Source organism: Malania oleifera, chromosome 11 (genome assembly GCF_029873635.1).
Source record: "Malania oleifera isolate guangnan ecotype guangnan chromosome 11, ASM2987363v1, whole genome shotgun sequence".
Taxonomy (NCBI): Eukaryota; Viridiplantae; Streptophyta; class Magnoliopsida; order Santalales; family Ximeniaceae; genus Malania; species Malania oleifera.
In genome coordinates this window covers 79,458,134-79,482,723 of record NC_080427.1, presented here as the reverse complement: position 1 = coordinate 79,482,723, position 24,590 = coordinate 79,458,134, and the positions used below count along the sequence as shown (strand labels likewise).

Genomic DNA, 24,590 nt, shown 5'->3' with positions numbered 1-24,590 from the left:
CATGAAAATAATCCACAAAGGACAAAAAATATTGATGACCAATCAAATTTTTGACTCTACTAGGGCCCCAAATATCTAAATGAGTAAGAGAAAACAATGCGTTACTACAACACTCAATCCTAGATGACAAAGATGTCTTAACACGCTTTCCCCCACACAGAAAACTCAAAACAAGAAAGTATAGTTTTAAAAATCAGTGCATAACAGACATTAATGGTATCGGTGGCTTTCGAGACTATTATGGGATGATGTCCCAAAGGTGCTTCAATTCACAACTATAACAGCCATTACAGTCTGTTATGGTCCGTTATGACACTATAACAGCCATTAAGGAACATTACAGACTGTTACAGTGCTAGAATGGTTGCGAATGACAAACCATTTCTGAAAAACTTCTTATATAGGTCAAAAGAATGAGTTTGATTCTTAACTTGTGAGAAGCTTTCACAAAGATCATCCATATCACCTTGGCTGTTCTATGAAACATCAGGTTCACAGCAATTCGTGGCTCCATGGTATTCGACAACCACACAAGCAATATGCCATTCTCTATCATTCAATCTTTATAATCCTAAGAGTCCGGAGATGGAGGATAATGCAACAAGTACTTGGACTTCCTTTTTAATATATATATGCACGAACTGCCTGATACCACAATCAGTAGTTGCCTAATCGGAGGATCCAACCAATTTGATGGCTGTGAGCCTGTGATCTGTATGTTAGCCTCTCTGTAGAGGCCATCAAAATCACCTTCTATACACCGCAATAAGCATACATCGATATCAGGAATGAATAAACATAGAAACTCTGCAAAATCAGGCAACACACAAGCACACAATAGCTCTCCAAAACGTATTCCTGAACTTCAACAGGAAGCTACAACCACAGAGCTAAAGTTAGTATCCTAGGAGGAATCACAGACATAAATAGTTCCTTGCTCACCACGTCAAAGTTGGCTTTGAGCACACAGTTGATAAGATCACACTTTGACCACACAGAACAGGGCAGACAACAACAAAGCACCGCACAGACACTTAAACAGCAGTGCAGGCACTCCACAACCAACCTGGCAGCAGGTAGAAGCATTGGCAGGCATGAAAATGACAATTACAGCATCATAACAGTATCATCACTAGACTAGCAGTCAGATGAAACATCAAAACAGTAACAACGGTCTGTAAGAAACAGTGGGGTGCTGTCTTTACATGAGATAACTACCATGAGCCACACAACACCCACAAGTGGCTCGTGGCTGAGAAGAGAAGGATAAATAACCCTAAATGAGGTGCTTACTGAAAGAGTTCAACACTACGCTTATTGCTCTTCTTCCAAAGTCCCTTGGAGCCAATCGGTTGAAAGATTTCAGGCCTCTCCTCAAAGCCTGTGTAACACTGTCTACAAGCTTATCTAAAAAATCCTAGCAACAATAGGCTTAAGCCGATCCTCCCAGAGCTGGCCTAATCAGGAAGCTATAGTGAAAGGCAGGCACATCGGTGAAGGTGTTATCATCGCCTATTGTCAAAACCAGAAAAAATAGTGTGTGTATATATATATATATATATATATATATATATATATATATGTATAGATTTCTACTTTAAGGGTTGACAAGGGAGAGAAAAGGAGAGGAAGAGAGGGCTGTAACTACGTCAGATTAATCAGGTACAGAAAAACTGCTCTGTACCATGTTGTAAATCTGAAATAAATTGAAGAATCAAAGAAGAAAAAGCATTCCTCAGTTCTTCTTGGAGCCTTATGCCCCTCTCCAGGTCTGCCCATTTATATATTAATAAGAAAAAAAAGATTAAGGACAAACATACCCCCACTATCACGACCTAATTACTAAAACCATTCCTCAGTTCCTCTTGGAGCCTTATGTCCTGCTCCAGGTCTGCCCTTTTATATATTAATAAGAATAAAAAGATTTAAAGGCAAACATACCCCCACTATCACAACCTAATTACTAAAGCCATTACTCAGTTCTTCTTGGAGCCTTATATCCTGCTCCTGGTCTGCCCTTTTATATATTAATAAGAATAAAAAGATTTAAGGGCAAACATACCCCCACTATCACAACCTAATTACTAAAGTAACATATTTTCTAACAGATGTATCAAGTGCTCCTCCCTAGTCTTACTATAGACCAGTATATCATTGAAATAGACAACTGGAATCTTACAATGAGTGGCTGCAAAAGCATGTGTTGTTAACCCTCATAAAAGTGCTAAGAGCACTATGGATTACTGCTTCATTTGCAGTATTTTGGGATTTGTAGAAGGAACAAAACTCCCGTATATTTTCAGGGAAGAAATTGGCATTTTTGTTGGTGTGGGAGAAGATTCATTTTTTGGCTTCTCTGTGGTGTGTGTGTAATGGCAATGTTAAGGGGATATGCTTCTCAGATATTCAGCGGCTTGGCATTCTCTGTTGACTTCTTAGGTTGTGCTGATTTCCATGGGCTGTTTTTTACACCCCTTGGTTTTTTTTTTTTTTTTTTTTTCCCCATGGGGTTTCCCTAACTTCGTTAAAAAGATGTCTCTTCTCCTAATTGTACATTCTTATTCTATCTAATGAATGTCTTTTGATATATATATATAAAGTGCTAAGAGCATTAAAAGTCCTAAGGGCATGAGCAACCACTCAAATAAACCATCTTGGGTCTTAAGACTCATAACCGTACAAACTTAAAAAGGTTTTATTAACAACTAAGAACCAACTATCAAGTTAGATCGTCAATATTGGTACAATCTAAGTCATATGCATAAAGACCATCATCAATATCTTCATCCAGCCCATCATCAATATCATCATTGAGGGCCTCATCATCATCAAATGTATTGGATGCTTCATTTCTAGAATCAGTCATGGGTTCATCAACTTCATTGTCATTATTATCAACTTCATGAATTTGTATTTCATCTTCCTTTTCAATCCCAACATCAATATTTGAACCACCTATTCAATACACAAATTTATGAGTTTATAATATTTTTTTTGACGTCAAATGACCTTTAGCTTTAATATATATATATATATATATATATAAAGTTTTCTGTACTCACATGCTTCTCGTAAAGTCCTGTAATCAGTTCTCCATAATCCAAAGATTCCTCACTTTCATCACCATTCAAGGCTTGCATATGAACTGCCCCCTATCAAGAACATCCAACCATCTTCCATTGGGTGAAAAAGTAGGACTTTCTTTTTTGTTATCCATTCATCATGAGATGGGATATCATCAAAACACAAATTCCCAGCTTTAGAATCAGCCTCCTCCTACTTGCCTTTCTTTTAGCTTCAAATTGTACCTAACAAAACCAAATCTTTCATCCTATTTAGGAGTAAACGTTTTCTTCTCTTTGTAACCTATATAAATACACAATACTATTATAAGTTACAAGTTTATCATTCAAAAGTTTCATAATGTAAATTTTAATGCAAAGAGACTCGAAAAAGTTAGTCTTTCTTACCATCTCAAATGCATTCCAATTTCTCTCACATCAAGACGAACTATACATCAAGTTTAATATTCAAATTGCAAACCTTTTCAGCTCAGGATGCTCATTACCATAAGATTCCCATCAATCAGCTGGAGCTTTTCTATTGTCATTCTTGCCAATTCAAAGCCAAAGAGTTCAGTAGCATTCCTGAATTTTTCAAGTTGCATATCTATTTTGACTCTTTCTTCAAGATCATGCACCATTCTTTGGAGGAAATTGTTCAAACCTATCTCAACCTCCGAATCTACCTTAAAATTTGGGCTACAATGATAATGGACATTAAAAAATAGGCTGCAGTATGTAGAGTTGAAACTCTCATCTCTCATCAATGATGCCCCAACAAAAGTTAAAACAAGAACAAACAAAATAAGAGACTTAATAATTTATAAGTACTCTAGTTGTATATTAAAGCCATTTTAAAACAAACCAAAAGATACTTGAGTTACCTCTTTTGAACATTTTTGAAGTTCAATTGTATTTTTCCTTTTGCATGATAAATAAACCTCATTGCTGATGTTGCATCTGAATCTACCATCCTCAATACCCTGATTGGTAGTAATGCAGCCTACAGGCAAGAAGTGACATGTCGTCGAGAACCTCGAGTGTCCAACACAATGTTTTGAATCTCCTTCCCTTTTTGTGAGGCTGCAAACCAACTAGAGGTCCACTTGTTTGTGTGGAAAACGTAGAAATCAAGGCTCCTTTATGCTTGGTAAGGCAAGATAAAGTCAAGTATGCAATGGCAAAGTGCCACAGCAGATCTAATGAGATCCCTCCCTGTAGTAAACTCCTTCAACCAAGTGATCTTAGAATATATATATATATATATATATGCCATAATGCTTCTACCTGTCACACGATATATATATCGAGCTTCTTCTACATGTTTTCCAATATCCAGTTGATGCAATGAACAGTGCAAGGTGTCGAAAACAATTTTTTCCTTTTTCAGCATCTCACCAGCTAATTTGTAGTGTGAAGCATTATCTATCACTATTTGGACAACATTCTCTTCTCCAACCTTTTCCACAACCTCATCTAAAATTTCAAAAACCTTTTCTGCATTTTTGAAATTTCTAAAGCATCAAAAGACGATAAGAAGATCATTCCATTAGGGCTATTCACCAAAAAGTTAAAAATAGAATGCCTTTTCTTACCAGTCCATCCATCAGACATAATAGTGCATCCCATTCTCTTCCACTCTTACTTATACTCTTCAATCAAATCCATAACCCTAATTACTTCATTTCTGATAAATTCACCCTAATTTCATTATAAGAGGGTGGTTTAAGTCTAAGACCATATTTCCCCAACCATATCAAGCATTAGCACAAATTTTGGATTGTTCACAACTAAATTGCTAGAAAAATCTAGCAATTTGCTGACAAACTTTACCCGGTCTCCTTTTTGAAAATTTGATTCAATGTTGCTTGATTTCTTGATTTGGAGAAAAGACCATCCAATTTACCCCTTTTTGTTATTGGTTGCACTTGTTCATAGGATTCATCATCTAGACTATGAATGGATCTTTTTCTCTTTTGAGATTCTTGTAATTGGGTTTGCAAAATGTCAAGGAATTTTCTCCTCACATCCTTTGGAGCTTTGCTGCATCGACATTTTTCCTAGTTCCAATAAGATGGTGTTTTATGTTGGAAATATAATAGAAGGAAAATATATTTACTAATAAAATTATGATTAAATAAAACATAAATACTTATTAGAACTGAGGCATGGAAGGATGGTCCTTAAACCTGATTTCGTGCCTACAATGAACATTTCTTGGTGCATATAGTCACTACACGCACAACTTCTAGGATTACTCAGCTAGCTCAGTTTTGTATGCAATCACAAACACCAGAGCTATAGGAGATGTAGTGTCATTTAGTTACCCAACAAAATATAAATCTCAAGAGAGAGAAGAAGATAAAGTTATTTTAAAGAAGAAAAATCGTATATTGGAATGAAGTTGTATCACAGTTTATATAGGTAAGATTAACTATAACTTCCAGCATTCAAATACAAAACCGTTAAAGTAGTAGTTCATATTCTAAAAACGTTAAAACTAATATATTAAATTGAACTTATATTTAATTAAAGTAAAACTAATGACTATTAAACAGATTTTCTTTTTAATTTGAAACATCCAACATTAATACGGTAATACTAACATTTTAGCCTATAGATACCACCAGTTCAAATAACTTCACAATACCGATATTTCACCTTTTTTGGATTATTATCCACTTCAATACCATGTTCCCATCCAACATCAAACCTATTACCAGCTGTGTTTTCTTTTGAAACTTCCCTAATCCACCAGCACCACTAGACATGTTAGCAATAGGTGGAAATAAGCAATAAGCCAAACTATACAAGTCTCAGCACAAGAAGTTGTTAGGTTCACAACAACATAACCAGAGCAAACAGCAATCAAAAAGAGAAAAATTCAATGAAGTTAAATATCTTAAAAGTGATTGTAGATACTTTCTTAAGAAAAAGAAAAGGAGCAAGAAAAGTGATTGTATGATTCTATGATCCGAATGACGATTTTAATGACCATGCTAGGAAGCTCATTAGCTACTACATAAGAGAACTCAGCTGACAACTCTCCTAACTCGAGTGGTACATGTATGGAAATTCTCTATCCTTGGAAGACCTCTTAGGTGATGATTGCTAATAAACACCTATTTTCTCAGCTTTTCACTCAAAAGCCCTATGATCTAACTAGTGGATGCTTTTTGAAATGGGACTTGAGTGGCTATCTTGTTTCTAAACTTGGGATCCTTGGGGGTGGGCTAGGTGGCGGTCAAGATGATCCCCTTATCTTTATGCCTAAACACACAAGTATTTTCCTTACCATGATTGGTCAATCATAATCATATAACCATAAACACCCTAACAGGACATGGGCCACATCCTTCAAGATACACACAATAAACACAATCCTTATAATCTCCCCTCTGGATGGGTACAAGGCACCTCTTAGTCACTAGTATATTTGTCATGTTTACATAATTAACTTTAAAAGAATGGGGGTGTTGTGCTCCCTTAAGATTCAATCTTCCTAGAGCAACTTTGGAGAACACATTCTACTTCCCTTATCAATAACTAGCTAGCAAATTCTATACCCACATCGAATGAAAGTGTGGAAAAATAGTGGTCTATTTCCACTTCTTACTATTCATATTAGTGGATAAGACACACCTAACCACACAAATAGGCTATCAACCCCCTCAAAATCATCAACAAGTCACCTTTATCTCTAGAGTGCTCAATGGCATCTACAACATGATAATCAAGTATGCCATTAGTCTTATAATTGATTTGGGAATCCTAACATTCTTGCTCCCTTCAAATCAACGTTGCCCTCAAGGCTAAGCAGCAATAAACTCCAAGAATCTCTCCTACAAGGATTGACAAGTTTCCCAAGTTGCATCTTCAGCAGGTAAGTGAGACTAGTGAACTGAAACTTCTACGTTTGACCCCTCAACAATCCAAAATTTCTTATGGCTTAGAACATAGGTAAGGTCAAAAATTGTCATTCACAAGACTTTGGAAGGTTGAAGAGGCATTGGTTAACCAAAAAGGCATAAACAAGAATTCAAAATGGCCATCACAAGTTCTAAATGCAATATTCTAAATGTCAACCTCATATACTCGAATCTGGAGATAGTCTGGCGATAAAGGAATGCAGTGATCATGTGTTCACCAAGGTGGCAATCCCTATAGCTCCACAAATAGGTCAGTAAATTTTGAAATAAAAGATTCAAGCCCTTCATCCTGGTCAAATTGATGTTGTAACTACTCTAGTACTCGAAGTTGTACCAGACCCTTTTGAAGGAGCTCATCTATACAATGGCTTGAAATTGTAATGACATTACCACAACATTTTGCCTTTAAGAGTCACTCTCTGGCCGTTCACTATGGACTTCAAAACCAGTTTAAAAAAATTCCAAGCTATATCACTAAAAGTCCTTAACCATTCAATACCCAAAATCACTTTATAGTCTCCTAATGGAAACAAAAAGAAATCAACATGCAACACGTGATTTTGCTCAATAAGTTTAACCTTTGGACACTTGCTTTGACATATCAATGTCCTACCATCTGCAACCTTCACATCAAATTTTTCACATTGCTCCACAAGATAGGCTAGCCATTTAGCAATTTTAGTGTCTATGAAATTATTAGTGCTACCTGTATCAATTAAGATAGTAAAAGGTTGGTGTTTTAGAAAGCCATTAATTTTCATGTTTTAGGATTAGCATACCCAACTAAAGCATGAATTGAAAAAGTGATAGATTCATCATTATCATCACATTTCATACCTTCATGATTTGAATAAGCACAGTCATCCTAAGGCTCCTCTATTGGATCAATTCCCTTTTTGCAACGATGCCACTTCTCATCACAATGCCAGCACAAACCCTTTGTCGTTTGCTCTTTAAAATTGTCTCGAGTCAATTGTTTAGCAAAAGGATTGCGAGGAACAGGTGGTGTGATAGTGCACATTCTGCTTAGTAATGGTCATGCTAGAGTGACGTTATTCTTCTCCAAACTTCTCTACTACTAACTGTGCAAAAGAAATTGCAGAGTTCATGGCCAATACATTTTGACCTCACGCTGAATGTTAGGTAGGAGACCTTCAATAAAGGTACCACCAAGTTCGCCTTCATTCCAATCATTATTCCTATTTGATAGCTGCTCAAATCGTGTCTGGAACTCCAAGATAGTGCTAGTTTAGCGAATTTTGGCAAGCTCTCCATTAATTTTCTCATATCCAATGGGCTCAAATCAGACGAGTAATCCAAAAACAAATCCTGCCAAAGAAGGCATTCCATAATACGTTCAAACTTGTCATACCATTGAATAGCATCAAAATCCAGACAAATAGTAGCAATCTCAACTTTAGATGTTTCTAAAGTGTGGTGAAAGTATTTTTCAGCCCTAGAAAACTAACCAATAGGGTCATCATTGTCCCGCTGAGGAAATTCCACCTTAACGCAAGAAGGACCATGATCACGCTCTCTTTGGTAACCTACTTCACCCACACATAGCTACTCCCCATAATCAGATTATGCAGAGGCATCATCTTCTCCCTCTCTATATGGGAAGATGCAATGAGTAGTTTAAAGAGAGATGTCTAGAGATGTCTGAATCTCTTCAAATTAAAGCTTAAACATATTGCTAAGTTCAGCCTTTAGCCTAGGTTCCATTTGGGACTCTATTGAATTTTCTGAGGTCATCGCATATGAATAAGGATCAAGAATTCCATCATCTTGCCAACAGTCCTTCTTGGAGGATAATTAACATTGTGTGAAGAAATGGTTGATAGTCAAGTTCTCTATTTTCAACATGAACTTTGACCCAAGTAAGTAATGTCGCCACACACAAAGACAATGTATTATCGCTAGCATCTTCTTCTCTTGAGTTGTGTACTTCTGCTCAATTTCACTAAACTTGCATCTCTCGTATGCAACAAGATGCTCATTTTGTAACAAGACACCACCAAGTACCCAATCTCGCATCATAGCTTCCTTCAATTACCAATCAACAAACTCTCAATAGTAGTTGGCAATTCCAAGAAAGGGACGCAATTCCTTGACTGTTGTTGGGATTTTCAATCTTGAATAGCCCTCACCTTCTCCATATCCATCCAGATACAACCTTGTTCACCCACATGACCAAGAAATTTTATACTCTAAGTAAAAGAACACTTTTCTTTCTTCACATAAAGACTATTCTCGTTCAGCCTATGGAACACCTTCCATAGACATATTCGTATTTCTCCAAAGTGGAACTATAGACAACTATGTCATCAAGATACATACGACAAACATGTCGAGGTAGTCATGAAACACATGATTCATCAACATGCAGAAAGTTGCTAGCACATTCATCAAACCAAAGTACATCACCAAGAATTCATATGCCCCATGCAAGAAGTCTTCGGCTCATCGCCATCTTCTATCCTTGCTAGAGGTGTAAGTGGGTCAAGCTTATTCGCAAGCTACTCGAACTCTACTCATCCCTTAACTCAACTTGACTTGATTCTACTCGAGTTTGAGTCGAGTTCAAGCTACTCAAGTATTTTAACAAGTCGAGGTCGAACTTAATAATAGTATTCGAGTCGAGTTTCGAGCCTAATCGAGCTTTTTAAATTTATTATTTTTATATTATATATACATTATACATATATTTATATATGTATTCAATATTAATATATAATCGAGTTGAGCTTAAGTCAATAAGAACTTCTAGTCGAGTCGAGTTCAAATTTAACAATTATGAAATTGATCAAGTCTGAGACAAGTTTTGAGCTCAACATTTTTAAGTCGAGTCGAGTTTCAGTATTCTATTGTGTTGACTCGACTAGACTCGACTCAAATACACCCTTAATCCTTGCTGTTAATTTAGGTGTAATCCCAAGAGGGGGGTGAATTGGGTATTTAAAAATATTTTGGTATTTCAATCCTTACTTGAAAACCCAACCATACAAACACAAATTTGGACATACACCGATTTTAGTATTATACAACTTAATTGATTTAATCAGTGGATATCTCAATTAATTCAGTATTACCCAATTATTCTCACATATTTTAGATATTCATATAAACCAATATTTAAAACATGCACAGCTGATATAATATGAATATAAGTGCGAAAATATAAAGAGAGATAGAGAGAGAGCGCAAACACCGGATTTTTAACAAGGTTCGGCAAAACTCAAACTATGTCCTCGCCTTGCGCAAAACACCCAAGGGTTCCACTAATCTGCTCCTGAAACCCGGGCGGAGCTTCCAATTACAAACCCGCTGCTTACAAGAGGCACAACTTCCTCCTACTCCGCTGCTTACAAGAGATACAGCTTCTTCCTTCCCAGTTCACAACCTGAACCATTAATACAATAGTTGAATGAAATTCCTGAACACTCAAATGCTCCTCAACAAGCTAATGAGTACAATAAATTCGTAAAACACATTCATAGGATATAACTTGAAGCTCAATGAATGTATGTGATGATTTCAATATAATCAAATATATGATCTTTGTATATAAAAAATATGTATGATGAGTTTTCTCAAAGATCTACACCCAATGCAATATATCTCCAAAAATTGATTTTTCAAATAATATGTGTTGGAGATCTAGGGTTTTTTCAAATAACTTTTGGTACGCATAAAAGAATATTAAATCTTTGAATAAAAATAATATCAAGAATGCTTCAAAGATTTAAAGTCCTAGAATGAACTTCTCCCACAAGATTTTTCAAACAAAAATATGAAATTTAGGGTTCTTGCTCTCTTAATAAAATATTAAATAAAAATATGAAAGAAGAAAAACTTTTACAATGAAGATTAAGTGCCAAAATATAAAACCTTGTATACCAAACCTCAATATCAAACGTGCTTAGCAAGATGTGTGCGTGAATGCCCTTGAACAGCTGAGAGAATGCCCAAAAAATGAACTTGATAGAGTGTAGGCAAAGTATGCAAAGGCTTTCCAAAAGTATGCTCAAAGTGATCTCCCCTTGTCTTGTTATCTCTCATAGGGTTTTGGGTTAGTGTATATAAGCAATCTCGTCATCTAAACCATTTATGGCCGTTGGATCATTTAAAACATTATATTTACGTCCATGTCCGCGCTGAAACGCCATTCTGCACTGCGACATTCGTCAACGATAGCACACATTTGTCGACGAGTGTACAACACCCATTCGTCAACGAGAACCTGAGTTTGTCAACGAGAGACCTGTCTGAACTTTTTGGGCTCTCGGTATTTTTTCGTCGACGAGAACAAAGTGTTCGTTGCCAAGTGGCCTTCATGCGTTCGTCAATGAGGCCATGGGGTTCGTCGATGAGGCCTCTATTTTCCAATATTATTTTGCCTCTAACAAGTCCATCCAACCTAGAACTAATGTAAACATATTTTTCATGAAATGCACGAGTCCAAAGGTTAGTCTAGGGTATATTTGAGCTTCCAACTATATCTTATGAAATATGTAAATACAAGTGAGACTAAACACACATTACAACTGAAAATCTAAGGTGTCCTCATCCTTTTGCTCTTTTAATTTCATGGAATATGCCAGGTCGTATGTGCTTCAAATTCCTCATGGCTTCCATAGCATCCGTACCATTCATGCGTGCTATATAATGATCATGCTAAAAGACTCAATGCACAGATGAGATAATTGTGTTTTGTCATTATCAAAACGAGATCGGACTCAAAAAGTCAACACTTGCCTAATAGTACCCTAACCGCAAGTCAAGTTTGGAGAAGTACTTGGCATGATTTACTTCAACAAAAAAATCAACAATCAGTGGAATGGGATACGTATTGCACCCAATCACTTTCCACTTAGACAACATTGGTACTCCAAATGGTGCTTTTGAAGGACATATGTAACCCACTTCAAATAACTCACCAAGTTCCTTCCTCAACTTCGCTAAACTTTGTAGGCACCACCCGAGATAGCCATTTAGCAAAGAGGCTTCACCCTTGGTAACAACTCGATCTTGTGCTCCACACCTCATCGTGGAGGCAAGTTGTTCACTCAATGAGTCTGATCCCGTTTTGATAATGACAAACCACTTTGTATCTTACCCGTGCACTGAGCATTTTGACAGGATTACTCTTAGCACGCACGGATGGTAAGGATACAATGGAAGCCATAAGAACCTCAATGCTTACACCACAGGATGGCATTTGAAGAGCAAAAGGAATGAAGACCACATTTCTCAATTGTAATTGCATTTAAATTGCATTTATTTTTTGGGTCTGTAATAATGCATTCATAACATGATGGGAATGACAGCTCAACAGAGACCCTAGATTGACTTTAGGGAACACATGTTTTCATGAAAACCCTTTTACCTAAGTTGTTAAACAATTAAGAAGGGTTTCAAATAAAAGAGGACAAAAAACTCAAGTTTTAACTAGTCCCGGCCGACCGACCCCTCGTGTACTTAATAACTCGGTCGACTGACCATGCCACGTGAGGCATGCTCTACAAAACCTTGGTCAATCGAACCATTTACTACTAAAAATCTCAGCCGACCGACAGTGAAACGACCTGTCTATTTTTCTATATTTTTTTTCCACATAATAACATTCATAATGATTCTAATAACCTGCTAAATTGCCAAAGTCATGATCAACCTGGACCCATGGATACCAGGGATATACCTGTCATACAACTCTAATACCTAAGCAATGGAAAACATAAAATCACATACATGTCATAAAACACCAGAAACCATATTAGAGTTCTACTGAATCAGTCATATATATATATATACAGTCATCCCCAAAAAGACCCAACAAGTATCCTAGGGTCATAATCACAAAAACCCATCTGACCCTATCTCACCTACTTACCCTCCTAACAAGGTAGTTCGGCCAACCCCTACTGTTGCAGAGCTTTATCCGCCCTCCTACCTGGATTTACTGAAATATTTGTATGGCTGGGGTGTGACACCTCTCAGTAAGGGAGACAAATTAATATCAGTGTGTGGCAACATGAGTATTTTCCGTGATTAACATATAAACAGTACATAATTCATATCAGGGATAAACAGTTGTATCATTCTTTAATAAAACATAATTTAACATAACATAGTTTAACATACTAAATTCCTGTACTAGAAAATCATCTTATATAAACATATCATACTTAAATTATTGCCCGGGATAGATAGATAGTTAGCTATCGTCATGTCTTACCCCCCACATGACAGGGTTGTGCAGTCCGAAGGCTGGACCTAGCAATGATTGGCCGACCAAGCTAAGTCAATATCGGTTATAGTGTAAGTACGATGGGCCTATTCCACCTATGCCGAACTACTAAGGGAACTACGACACTCCCATGAAGTCACATCGACTGTCATCTCACACACTCTACATAAGATGTGTGATAGCACTAATATATACATAAACGTACAGCTACGGTACCGTGCTTCGTGAAACTAAACTAAGCTATCCGGGTTGAGATAACATATAATACATTTCATGATATTGAACATAGCAATTTCATATTTTAGGGTAAAACATAACATGATAATATTTTCTTGAAACTTGACATAACATGCATAATTACAGCATTTTATGCCGTTATATCATAACGTAAAAATCATAATACCGGCGCCGACATAACATGACGTACTTGTACATGAAAATATTGCACTTGTTATCACAATATTCTTAAACCATAGTCTTTGTACTGTTTTTATGGTTTTCCTGAAAACTGCTATAACATGCTTATCTTTGGAAAATCATAATATTTCAATATAACATAAATTTCATGGAAATATTGTACTCATGCCACACAAATGTTCATAGCCTTATAAACTCATAATTTATCTTAAAATCATATTTCCATATAAAATGTGTTAAAACCATTTCCCTATTCAACAACAGTATTCCCAAACATAATTCTATATCATACATATTTTCCTGAAAATAAATGTTGTTTAATTCATAATAATTTCATGAAAAATACTGACTTAATTTATCCCCTTACCTGACTTACTAAGAAGCCCACAAAATATTTCAACCCTACACCTGTGCGCTCCCCAGCTCAACACCCTGAAATTGCATTTTTCCTAACTAAACTTCAGTATTATTCTATCTAAAACATTCTCCTCAATCCAAAAACACCAAATACCTTATAAAACTTAAAATACCCAACTTACCCAGATTTTGGGATAGTGCCCAAGTTGGCCTAACCAACAAACTTCTCCAGCAGACTTGAAGAGAATCTTCCCAGGAGTAGTGTTGCGGCTTCCGATCGTCGAACCGGCGAAGGACAAAGCCAAAAACTTGGAGAGGAGGGGGAGACATTTTAGAGAGAGAGAGAACCCTTGCATGCAAAATTCCTTCGCTAAAACCCGAACTTAGGATATTTATAAAATACAGATTCGTCGACAAGACACGTCACCTCGTCAACGAGTTCATGAAGCGAGTTCATCGACGAACACTTACTCCTCATCGATGAGTTTCAGGCCCTGAAATGAACCCTCTCGGTAATGTCTCATTGACAAGACATGCGTCCATGTCGACGAGACCCTGCTGAAATCCCTATCTTAAAATTCCTTTTCTCTCCTTCATTTTATTATTTAATTACTATGATTCTTCAGGTATCTACAGACAGTCCTCGGGCAACCAGTCTTAATGACCTAAAAGTACCCCGGCCGACCGAACCTATGTAAGTTAGGTTTTCGCCTCTGGCTCAATTGACCGGCTCTGTCCTCAGTCGATCTAGCCTTGAATTATTTTGAAAATTACAGAGAAGCCAGCTGACCGGCCTTGTGCACGATCAAACGACCCTCTCGGGTTTGCTTTAAATTTCAACGGTTCAACCAACCGGCGCATTCGCCAGCCGACCAAACCTCTCGGGATGTCCGAAATTTTAAGCGCTAAACATGATTATTTTCATCATTAAACATTTCTAAAATTCCAATCGTATCCCTAACAGTTATATTTTTTGGGGAGTCTATATATACTCCATTCCAAAGTTGGATTAGCACACTTGATTAGCAAAATTTCTCTCTAAAATTTATAGTGCTATTCTTGCTATTTTACTCACATACAAGCTTATATTTCTTACTCTCTTTCATATTATTACTTGCATATTCATCTATAAAGAGAGCATAATACTCACCTTCTTCATTTGCACATTGATTGCAACTTGAAGCTAGGTTGAGTGTTCATTATTGTGAGCATTATATATTTTACTTCAAAGCTTATACTCTCAATCATTCTTTCTTGTTGAATATCGATTTTTAAAGAGTAAGCTTGAGTTCTTCCCATTGTATTTTATTCATAAATATTTCTTGGGAAAAACTCTACATTTTCTAGTGAATCTTTGCATCCTCATTGCAAGATTCAAAGACTTGCATTGTGCTTTTGATAAATACGTTTTTGCAAGCTCAAAACCTAATATCTCCTTTGCTACATATTTGAAGAACATCCTTTGAGATATTTGCATAGGGTCTTAAAGATCTTTTGATAATACACTTATTGAATATATTATCTTGAATCAAAGATCTCACTCTCTCACACATACATATATATATACACATTTTTTGAGAGTTGACATATAGTTTAACAAGATCTCTCTTGAGCTTAATATCCCATCATTATTGAGTGAATTGTGCGTATTGGTGTACATCATTAGCTTGTTGTAGAAGCATCTCTATTGTACACATTTGTTATTAATTGTTGTATTATAGGCGTGGCCTGAGGAGGGTATTCTCTGCCCTGTGAAGGAGAGGTTGTATAGGTTGGGCTCAACCTTGTGAATGTGAGCTAGGGTATTCCTTGCCCAGTAAGGCGAAGAGGTTGTAACCAGTGACGCTCCATCCATAAGTGAGTATTAGTGGAATCCTCGGGCTGGTTAGCTATAGGCAGGGACGTAGGCACAGTTGTCGAACCTCGATAACATATCTGGTGTCACTCTTATTTTATTTGTTTTACATTTTTGCGTTTGCTTGAATATATTTATTTGCAAAACTTACTGCACTAATCTTTAGATACTTGCGAATGTTTGGAAAATACTGGAAGTAAATACCTGTGCAAATTATTTGCATGTTCATCTATCTGCTAATTTAACACTTGTTTTAGACAGACCCTAAGTTGTGACATACTGTTGTGGAATATTTGACCTAGATTTTTTAAAATTTCCAATTCACCCCCCCCCCCTCCTCTTGGGATTACATCAATTACATCAATTGGTATCAGAGCCTCATTGCATAGACTTGAACGTTTTTGTAAAAAATTGCAATGGCTAATGTTGGTGTAACCCCATTTGCGGAGGGACGCTCTTCTACACGACCTTCTATTTTTTTGTGGTGTTAATTACACCTACTGGAAAAAAAAAAAAAAAGTGTATTTTTCTTCAAAATGCTTATTGGAGGGTGTGGAGGGTTGTCTCCAAAGGAGATTATGTCCCTATGAAAATTGTAGAAAGAGAAAATGTACCTAAGACTGAAGACGAATATACAAATGATGACATGAAAGCAACTCAAGTAAATGCTACTGCCATGAATCTTTTATAATGTGCTCTTGATGTTAATGAATTTAATAGGGTCATAGCATGCACCTCGGCTAAAGAAATATGGGATAAATTAGAAGTTACATATGAGGGCACTAAAGATGTAAAGGATAGTAGAATTGACATGTTAACTAGTGAATATGAGGCATTTAGGATGAACTCTGGTGAATCCATACAAAGCATGCACACTCGATTCACACACATCACTAACTCATTACATGCACTTGGCAAGACTTATCCTACTTAAGAAATGATTAGGAAAATACTTGGGGGTCTTTCGCCAATTTGGGAAGCTAAGGCTATTGCCATAGCCGAAGGAAGAAATTTGAAAGCTATGACACTGGATGAACTTATAGGGTCACTCATCACATATGAAATGGCTACAAATGAGAGAATGAGTGAGCTCAATAGAGGAAAGAAAGTGACAGCTCTTAAAGCTTCTACCAACTGCTCAAGTGAGGACAAGATGAGGAGCTAGATGAGGACATGGCAATTCTGACCAAGAAGTTCAATAGATTCTTTAAAAGGAATGAGAGAACGTCCAGAAAATTCTGGAACTCAAAATATGAGAATGGAGAATCAAGCAGGAAAAAGGAAAAATCAAATCCTCTCATTTGCTACAACTGTAACAAAGTCGGCCATATCAGACCTGAATACCCACTACTGAAAAAGGATTCAAAAAAGAAGAAAAGGGCAATGAAAGACGGCACATCTTGGGATAAACAGTGTACCACCGACTCAGAAACTGAATCCAGCAACACTGAGGTTGCAAACTTGTGTTTAATGGCGCATAGTGACCACGAGGTGTGCTTGAGATCGTCCTCTACAAAGGACAAGTGGTATATGGATAGAGGCTGCTCATGACATATAACGAGCGATAAGGCCAAGTTCGCATCTATTACACCCCAAAGACAGAGGTTTCATGACCTTCGGGGATAACACAAAGGGCAAGATCATCGGCGTAGGTAAGATAGGTAAGAAACCTTCCCTTGTGATAGATAATGTATTGCTTGTTGATGGTTTGAAACACAATCTATTGAGCATAAGTCAATTATGTGATAGAGGGTATAGGGTATCATTTGAGCATGATAAATGCGTTGAAAACACATCTGAAAATAAAGTGCTCTTTACTGCTGAACCATTTGAAAATGTGTAGACAACTAGTTTTGATAATTTAGCCTCTAAGCATGTGACATGTTTTTCGACTATAAATGAGGCTAGTTGGCTTTGGCATAGGAGACTAGGGCATGCTAGCATGGATTTATTGTCAAAGCTAATCAAAAAGGAATTAGTTAAAGGCTTACCAAAAACACAGTTTGTGAAAGATAAAATTTGTGATGCATGTCAACTGGGTAAGCAAACTAAATCTAGTTTTAAGAAAAATAAAATCATCTCTACTACTAGGCCACTTCAAATGCTACACTTAGACTTATTTGGTCCTAATCAAGTTCAGAGTTTAGGAGGAAAATCATATGCATTTGTAATTGTGGATGATTATTCTAGATTCACATGGGTATTATTTCTTGCACACAAAGATGAAACATGTGAGCAATTTACTAAACTTTGTAGAAAAATTCAAAATGAAAAGGGGTATAAAATAACACACATCCGAAGTGATAAGGGAACAGAATTTAAAAATAAAGATGTAGAGGACTACTGCGACACATGGTATATCTCACAATTTCTCAGCACCTAGGACTCCATAACAGAATGGTAAGGTTGAGAGAAAGAATAGGTCCTTGCAGGAAATGGGTAGAACAATGCTAAATGAACATAATTTACCCAAATATTTCTGGGCCGAAGCAGTGAGCACTGCTTGTTACGTAATGAACAGAGTATTGATCAGGCCCTCTCTTAACAAAACCCCCTACGAATTGTGGAATGGCCATAGACCAAACATCTCTTATTTTCATGTCTTTGGCTGTAAATGCTTTGTGCTTAGGGATAATGAACACCTAGGTAAATTTGATGCAAAATCCAATGAGGGAATATTTCTAGGGTATTCACCTGATAGCAAGGCCTACAGGGTATTCAATAAAAGGACATTGACTGTTATTGAGTCCATTCATGTAGTCTTTGATGAATCAAATCCCTTCTCCAAAAGGTCTGATAAGGATGATATTGAAATAACTAAGGGCTTAGAGAAACTATCCGTTGAAAATAACAATGAAAAAGCATAGAAATTAATGAAACACCGGCTCAAGATAATCAGGAAGAGAATGAGGTACATGAACTACCTAAAGAGTGGAAATTTGTGAGGAGTCACCCCAAAGAGCAAATTATAGGTGAACCATCTCGAGGTGTTGCTACTCGTTCATCCCTTAGAAACTTGTGTAACCACTTTGCATTCTTATCTCAAGAGGAGCCTAAGAACATCAATGAAGCCATAGAGGATGAATCATGGATAATGTCCATGCAAGAATAACTTAATCAATTTGAAAGGAACAAAGTCTAGACATTAGTTCCTAGACCTATTGATCACACTGTTATTGGAACCAAATGGGTCTCCAGGAACAAAAATGATGAAAATGGAATAGTGATTAGGAACAAAGCAAGACTAGTAGCCCAAGGGTATAATCAGGAGGAAGGTATAGATTTTGAGGAAACATATGCTCCTGTGGCTAGGATGGAAGTCATTCGTATGTTATTAGCGTATGCTGCTTTTAAGAACTTCAAATTATATTAAATGGATGTTAAAAGCACATTTCTTAATGGTTACATCAATGAGGAGGTATATGTAGAACAACCTCCAAGGTTTGAAGACCATAAACTCCCTAATCATGTTTATCGATTGACTAAAGTCTTGTATAGATTGAAACAAGCTCCTAGAGCTTGGTATGAGAGGCTTAATGGTTTTCTATTAGATAATGGGTTTGCTAGAGGGAAAATTGACACAACACTATTTATTAAGGCTAAAAACGATAATATGCTCCTAGTACAGATCTACGTAGATGACATCATTTTTGGAGCTACAAATGATGAGTTGTGAGTTTGTCAAATGTATGCAAAATGAATTTGAAATGAGCATGATGGGTGCACTTAACTTCTTCCTAGGACTTCAAATTAAGTAGGCCAAACATGGAACTTTCATATGCCAAAAAAAATATGTTAGAGACTTGCTCAAGAAATTTAATATGGAAGATAGTAAAATTTTAGGAACACCAATGAGCTCTTCCACAAAACTAGACAAAGATAAACAAGGTATATCGGTAGATGTCAAGCTCTACCGTGGCATGATTGGTAGCCTGCTATACCTAACTACTAGCAGGTCTGATATTATGTTTAGTGTATGCATGTGTGCGAGGTTTCAAGCTACACCTAAAGAATCACATTTAGTAGCAGTCAAAAGAATACTTAGATAACTTATTGGGACCATTAAGCTAGGATTGTGGTATCCTAAGAACACTTCTTTTGAGATTGTTAGTTATTCAAATGTTGATTTTGTCAGTAGTAAAATAGATCGAAAGAGCACTAGCGACACTTGTCATTATTTAGGACAATTTCTGGTTTCTTGGTTCTCCAAGAAACAGAACTCAGTTGCACTGTCCACAGCCGAGGCTAAATACATAGCGGTTGGAAGTTGTTGTCCTCAAACACTTTATATGAAGCAACAACTCATGGACTACAGATAGCTCTATGACACAATTCCCTTAAAATGTGATAACACTAGTGCAATTAATGTCACAAAGAACCCCATATCACATTCACGAACCAAACACATAGAAATTAGACATCATTTTATTTGTGACCATGTGCAAAAGGGGGATGTGGTACTTGAATTCGTGTGCACTAATGAACAGTGAGCCGATATTCTCACGAAACCTCTTCAAGAGGACAGATTTATATCGATTATATGTGAATTAAGCTTACTGCATGCTGGAGAAGTTGCTTAGAAATATACTAAAGTGCATAAACTGAGGGGGAGCAACTTAACTTAAAATATTACGGCTCTGAAAACTTACATTTCTCACAAATTGTTTTTAATATACTTCATGTTTTCATATACTTCTTATGAGAAATGTATTTGCTATCCATAATGAACTGCATGTTCTATATTCTTTCATGGATATTGGATATACTGTACTTATTGCATGAACTCTCTTGGACTATACTGAATTGCCTGCATGCTTATATGGAATGTCATCTGCAAGGTTGTTGCAGAATTAATAAATGCATGCTGATATAACTAAGAAGTTGTATGTTGATTGAAGTACTGTTTTGTGCTCAAAACGATAAATCTTTATTCAAAACAGTTCATTCCTTTTCAAATAGAAAATTTCTCTGCTTAAGGTTCATTTAAATTCATATAATTTTACCTTTAGCCCTTTTGTTGATGCCAAAAGGGGTGAAAATAACTTAGAAAAACTAGGAAAGACAACAACATGATAATTGACCTATACTGACTACCAAAAAATTGAATGCATGATTGATTGTTTAATGTCTTCCTTCCATTTATGCTTGAACTACAACGTTAAGTTTTTATTTAATGCATATTCTTAGGGGGAGCCTTTTAAGGTTATACCCAATTTTGCTTGTGTATTTGTCATCATCAAAAAGGGGGAGATTGTTGACTCTATGAGTCCAATCCCATTTTGATAATGACAAATCACTTTGTATCTTACCTATGCACTGAGCATTTTGATAGGATTACTCTTAACACGCACAAATGGTAAGGATACAATGGAAGCCATAAGAACCTCAATGCTTACACCACAGGATGGCATTTGAAGAGCAAAAGGAATGAAGACCACATTTCTCAATTGTAATTGCATTTATTTTTTGGGTCTATAATAACGCATTCATAACATGATGGGAATGACAGCTCAACAGAGACCCTAGATTGACCTTAGGGAACACATGTTTTCACAAAAACCCTTTTACCTAAGTTATTAAACAATTACAAAGGGTTTCAAATAAATTTAAGGCCAAAAAGAGGACAAAAAACTCAAGTTTTAACTAGTCTCGGCCGACCGATCCCTCATGTACTAAATAACCCGATCGACTGACCATGCCACGTGAGGCATGCTCTGTAAAGCCTCGGTCAAACGAACCATTTACTACTAAAAATATCGGCCGACAGATAGTCCTCAGGCGACCGGTCTTAATGACCTAAAAGTACCCCGGCCGACCAAACCTATGTAAGTTAGGTTTTCACCTCTGGCTCAACTGACCGGCTCTGTCCTCAGCCAACCGAGCCTTGAATTATTTTGAAAATTACAAAGAGGCCAGCGGACCGGCCTTGTGCTCGGTCAACCGACCCTCTCGGGTCTGCTTTAAATTTCAATGGTTCAGCCAATCGGCGCATTCACCAACCGACCGAACCTCTCGGGTTGCCTGAAATTTTAAGCGCTAAACATGATTATTTTCCTCATTGCACATTTCCAAAAATCCAACCATATCCCTAACGGTTATATTTTTTGGGGAGTCTATATATACTCCATTCCAAAGCTAGATTAGCACACTTGATTAGCAAAATTTCTCTCTAAAATTTTTAGTTCTATTCTTGCTATTTTACTCACATACAAGCTTATATTTCTTACTCTCTTTCATATTATTACTTGCATACTCATCTAGAAAGAGAGCATAATACCCACCTTCTTCATTTGCACATTGATTGCAATTTGAAGCTCGGTTGAGTGTTTTTTATTGTGAGCATTATATATTTTACTTCAAAGCTTATACTCTCAATCATTCTTGCTTGTTGAATATCGATTTTAAGAGAGTAAGTTTGAGTTCATCCCATTGTATTTTATTCATAAATATTTCTTGGGAAAAACTCTACATTTGCTTGTGAATCTTTGCATCCTCATTGCAAGATTCAAAGGTTTGCATTGTGCTTTTTATAAATACGTTTTTGCAAGCTCAAACCCTAATATCTCCTTTGCTACATATTTGAAGAACATCCTTTGAGATATTTGCATGGGGTCTTAAAGATCTTTTGATAATACACTTAGTGAATATATTATCTTGAATCAAAGATTTCACTCTCTCACACATACATATATATATACACACACACACACATATAGTTTAACTAGATCTCTCTTGAGCTTAATATCCCATCATTATTGAGTGTATTGTGCTTATTGGTGTACATCATTATCTTGTTGTAGAAGCATCTCTATTGTACACATTTGTTATTAACTATTGTATTCCAAACGTGGCCTAAGGAGGGTATTCTCCGCCCTATGAAGGAGAGGTTGTATATGTTGGGTTTAGCCCTATGAATGTGAGCTGGGGTATTCCTCGCCCAGTAAGTGAGCATTAGTGGAATCCTTAGGCTGGTTAGCTTGAGGCGGGGACGTAGGCACAGTTTCCGAACCTCGATAACATATCTGGTGTCACTCTTATTTCATTTGCTTTACATTTTTGCGTTTTCTTGAATATATTTATCTGCAAAACTTACTGCACTAATCTTTAGATACTTACTTGCGATTGTTTGGAAAATACTGGAAGTAAATACCTGTGCAAATTATTTGTGTGTTCATCTATTTGCTAATTTAATACTTGTTTTAGATATACCCTAGGTTGTGACACACTGTTGTGGAATATTTGACCTAGAATTTTTAAAATCTCCAATTCACCCACCCCCCTCCCTCTTCAAATTACACCAATTACATGACAAGTTGTATAGTTTATTCAGCATCACACTTTATGCTCATCCAACACATCTTGGATGGCAATATGCACTCGCTTTTGGCCGACCTCTTCATTCACCACCAACGTGGCCAAATATATTTATTCATCCCTTTTAAATCCCTTCTTAAGTTCCATGGCCAAAAGAAACTTCCCACTGACCCCTTTATTTCAGCAATTTGTACCATGCAAGGGCGATCTCCCATTGGGCAAAGGTAACTAACAATTAGCATCAGTACCGCCTTAGTCTCCTTCAAGATTTCCATTCAAAGTATCACTTGGAAATCATCCATCAGCACAACTGTGAAATTGGCATATCTTGCCCACTGTTCAAGCTTCACAATCACTTGCTTGGCTACTCCTGGAGTAGGCTAAGCTGTAGAGCTAACCGCTTTCATTCATCGTAAATCCTTTTCCAAGTTTAAAAGTCTCTATGCCTCCACTTACGAGATAAAATTATGGGTACCCTTGGTGTCCACCATAGCATGAGTGCTCTTCCCATTGATCTACAAATCCACAAACATTAACCCTAAATCTTGGGTAACTTTTAGTTCTTTGGTCTGTCTCTCCAACACATTGACTAACTGCACTACACCCATCCTTGAGGTTTTCTCCTCATCCTTATGCTTTCCTTATGCTCCCTCCGCATGGAATCTTACAAGGCATTGAGCGATGACCGGTAAAAGCAATCAGTAACTCTGTGAGGGCCTTGACATAAGAAACATGCTAGCTTATTCTTACCATTGATTATGTTGAATGACTAAGACAAAGGAAGTTTATGCCTTGGTATTATCAGCTCCCCCACTTTTGGGGTTGCTCCTCTTGAAAAGCTTTACGTTGTTTCCACCCAAGATGTCATTCTCTTTGGACATTATGGAACTCTCTCCAACATAGTCAATTAAGCATTTTGCGGTAGCTTGTGCAATAAGCAAGTCTTGAACTCCTTGCTAGCGAAGTTCAACCCTTGCCCACGACTTCAACCCCTTCAACCGACTTCAACTCCTTGCTAGCTTGTGCAATAACTTGTTTGTTTTTGACATGTCCAAATATGCAACATCAAAGAAAAAAATTGTTTCACACACTCCCTTGTTGCACCAGTGTGCTTAAGATCTCATAATTTATGCTAAGCATTGTACTCAACATTTTCAAGGAAGAATTGGGCCTTGAACTCTCTCTTCAAGTATGTCTAACTATCAATTACACACCATCCATTATGTATCTCATCTTACTTGGTACACCATCCCAACTTAGCTCACACTCAAGTACATTATCTTCGCAGATACTTTCGCCTCCTTCGAGTCGGTCCTCGCTACACAAAAGTCTTGTTCCATGCCAAAAAAGAAAATATTCAACCCCTTAGCACCATGGGCACCCCTAAATGCTCGAAGTTATGGCTC

General features: G+C 36.8%; 1 protein-coding gene across 2 annotated transcripts in view; it reads right to left on the bottom strand.

Annotated features, from left to right (window-relative positions):
• The window catches only part of LOC131143472 (pentatricopeptide repeat-containing protein At3g13880), a 66,050-nt gene that overhangs the window by 29,344 nt on the left and 12,116 nt on the right, over window positions 1-24,590 (bottom strand). The window contains exon 4 of one of the 2 annotated variants that reach the window (XM_058091798.1): window positions 10,149-10,394. The exons of the other annotated variant lie outside the window; for it this stretch is intronic. The gene's annotated coding sequence lies outside the window, so the exon portion shown is untranslated. Of the gene's footprint in view, window positions 1-10,148; window positions 10,395-24,590 lie in introns of those variants that run through there. 2 annotated transcript variants of the gene reach the window in all.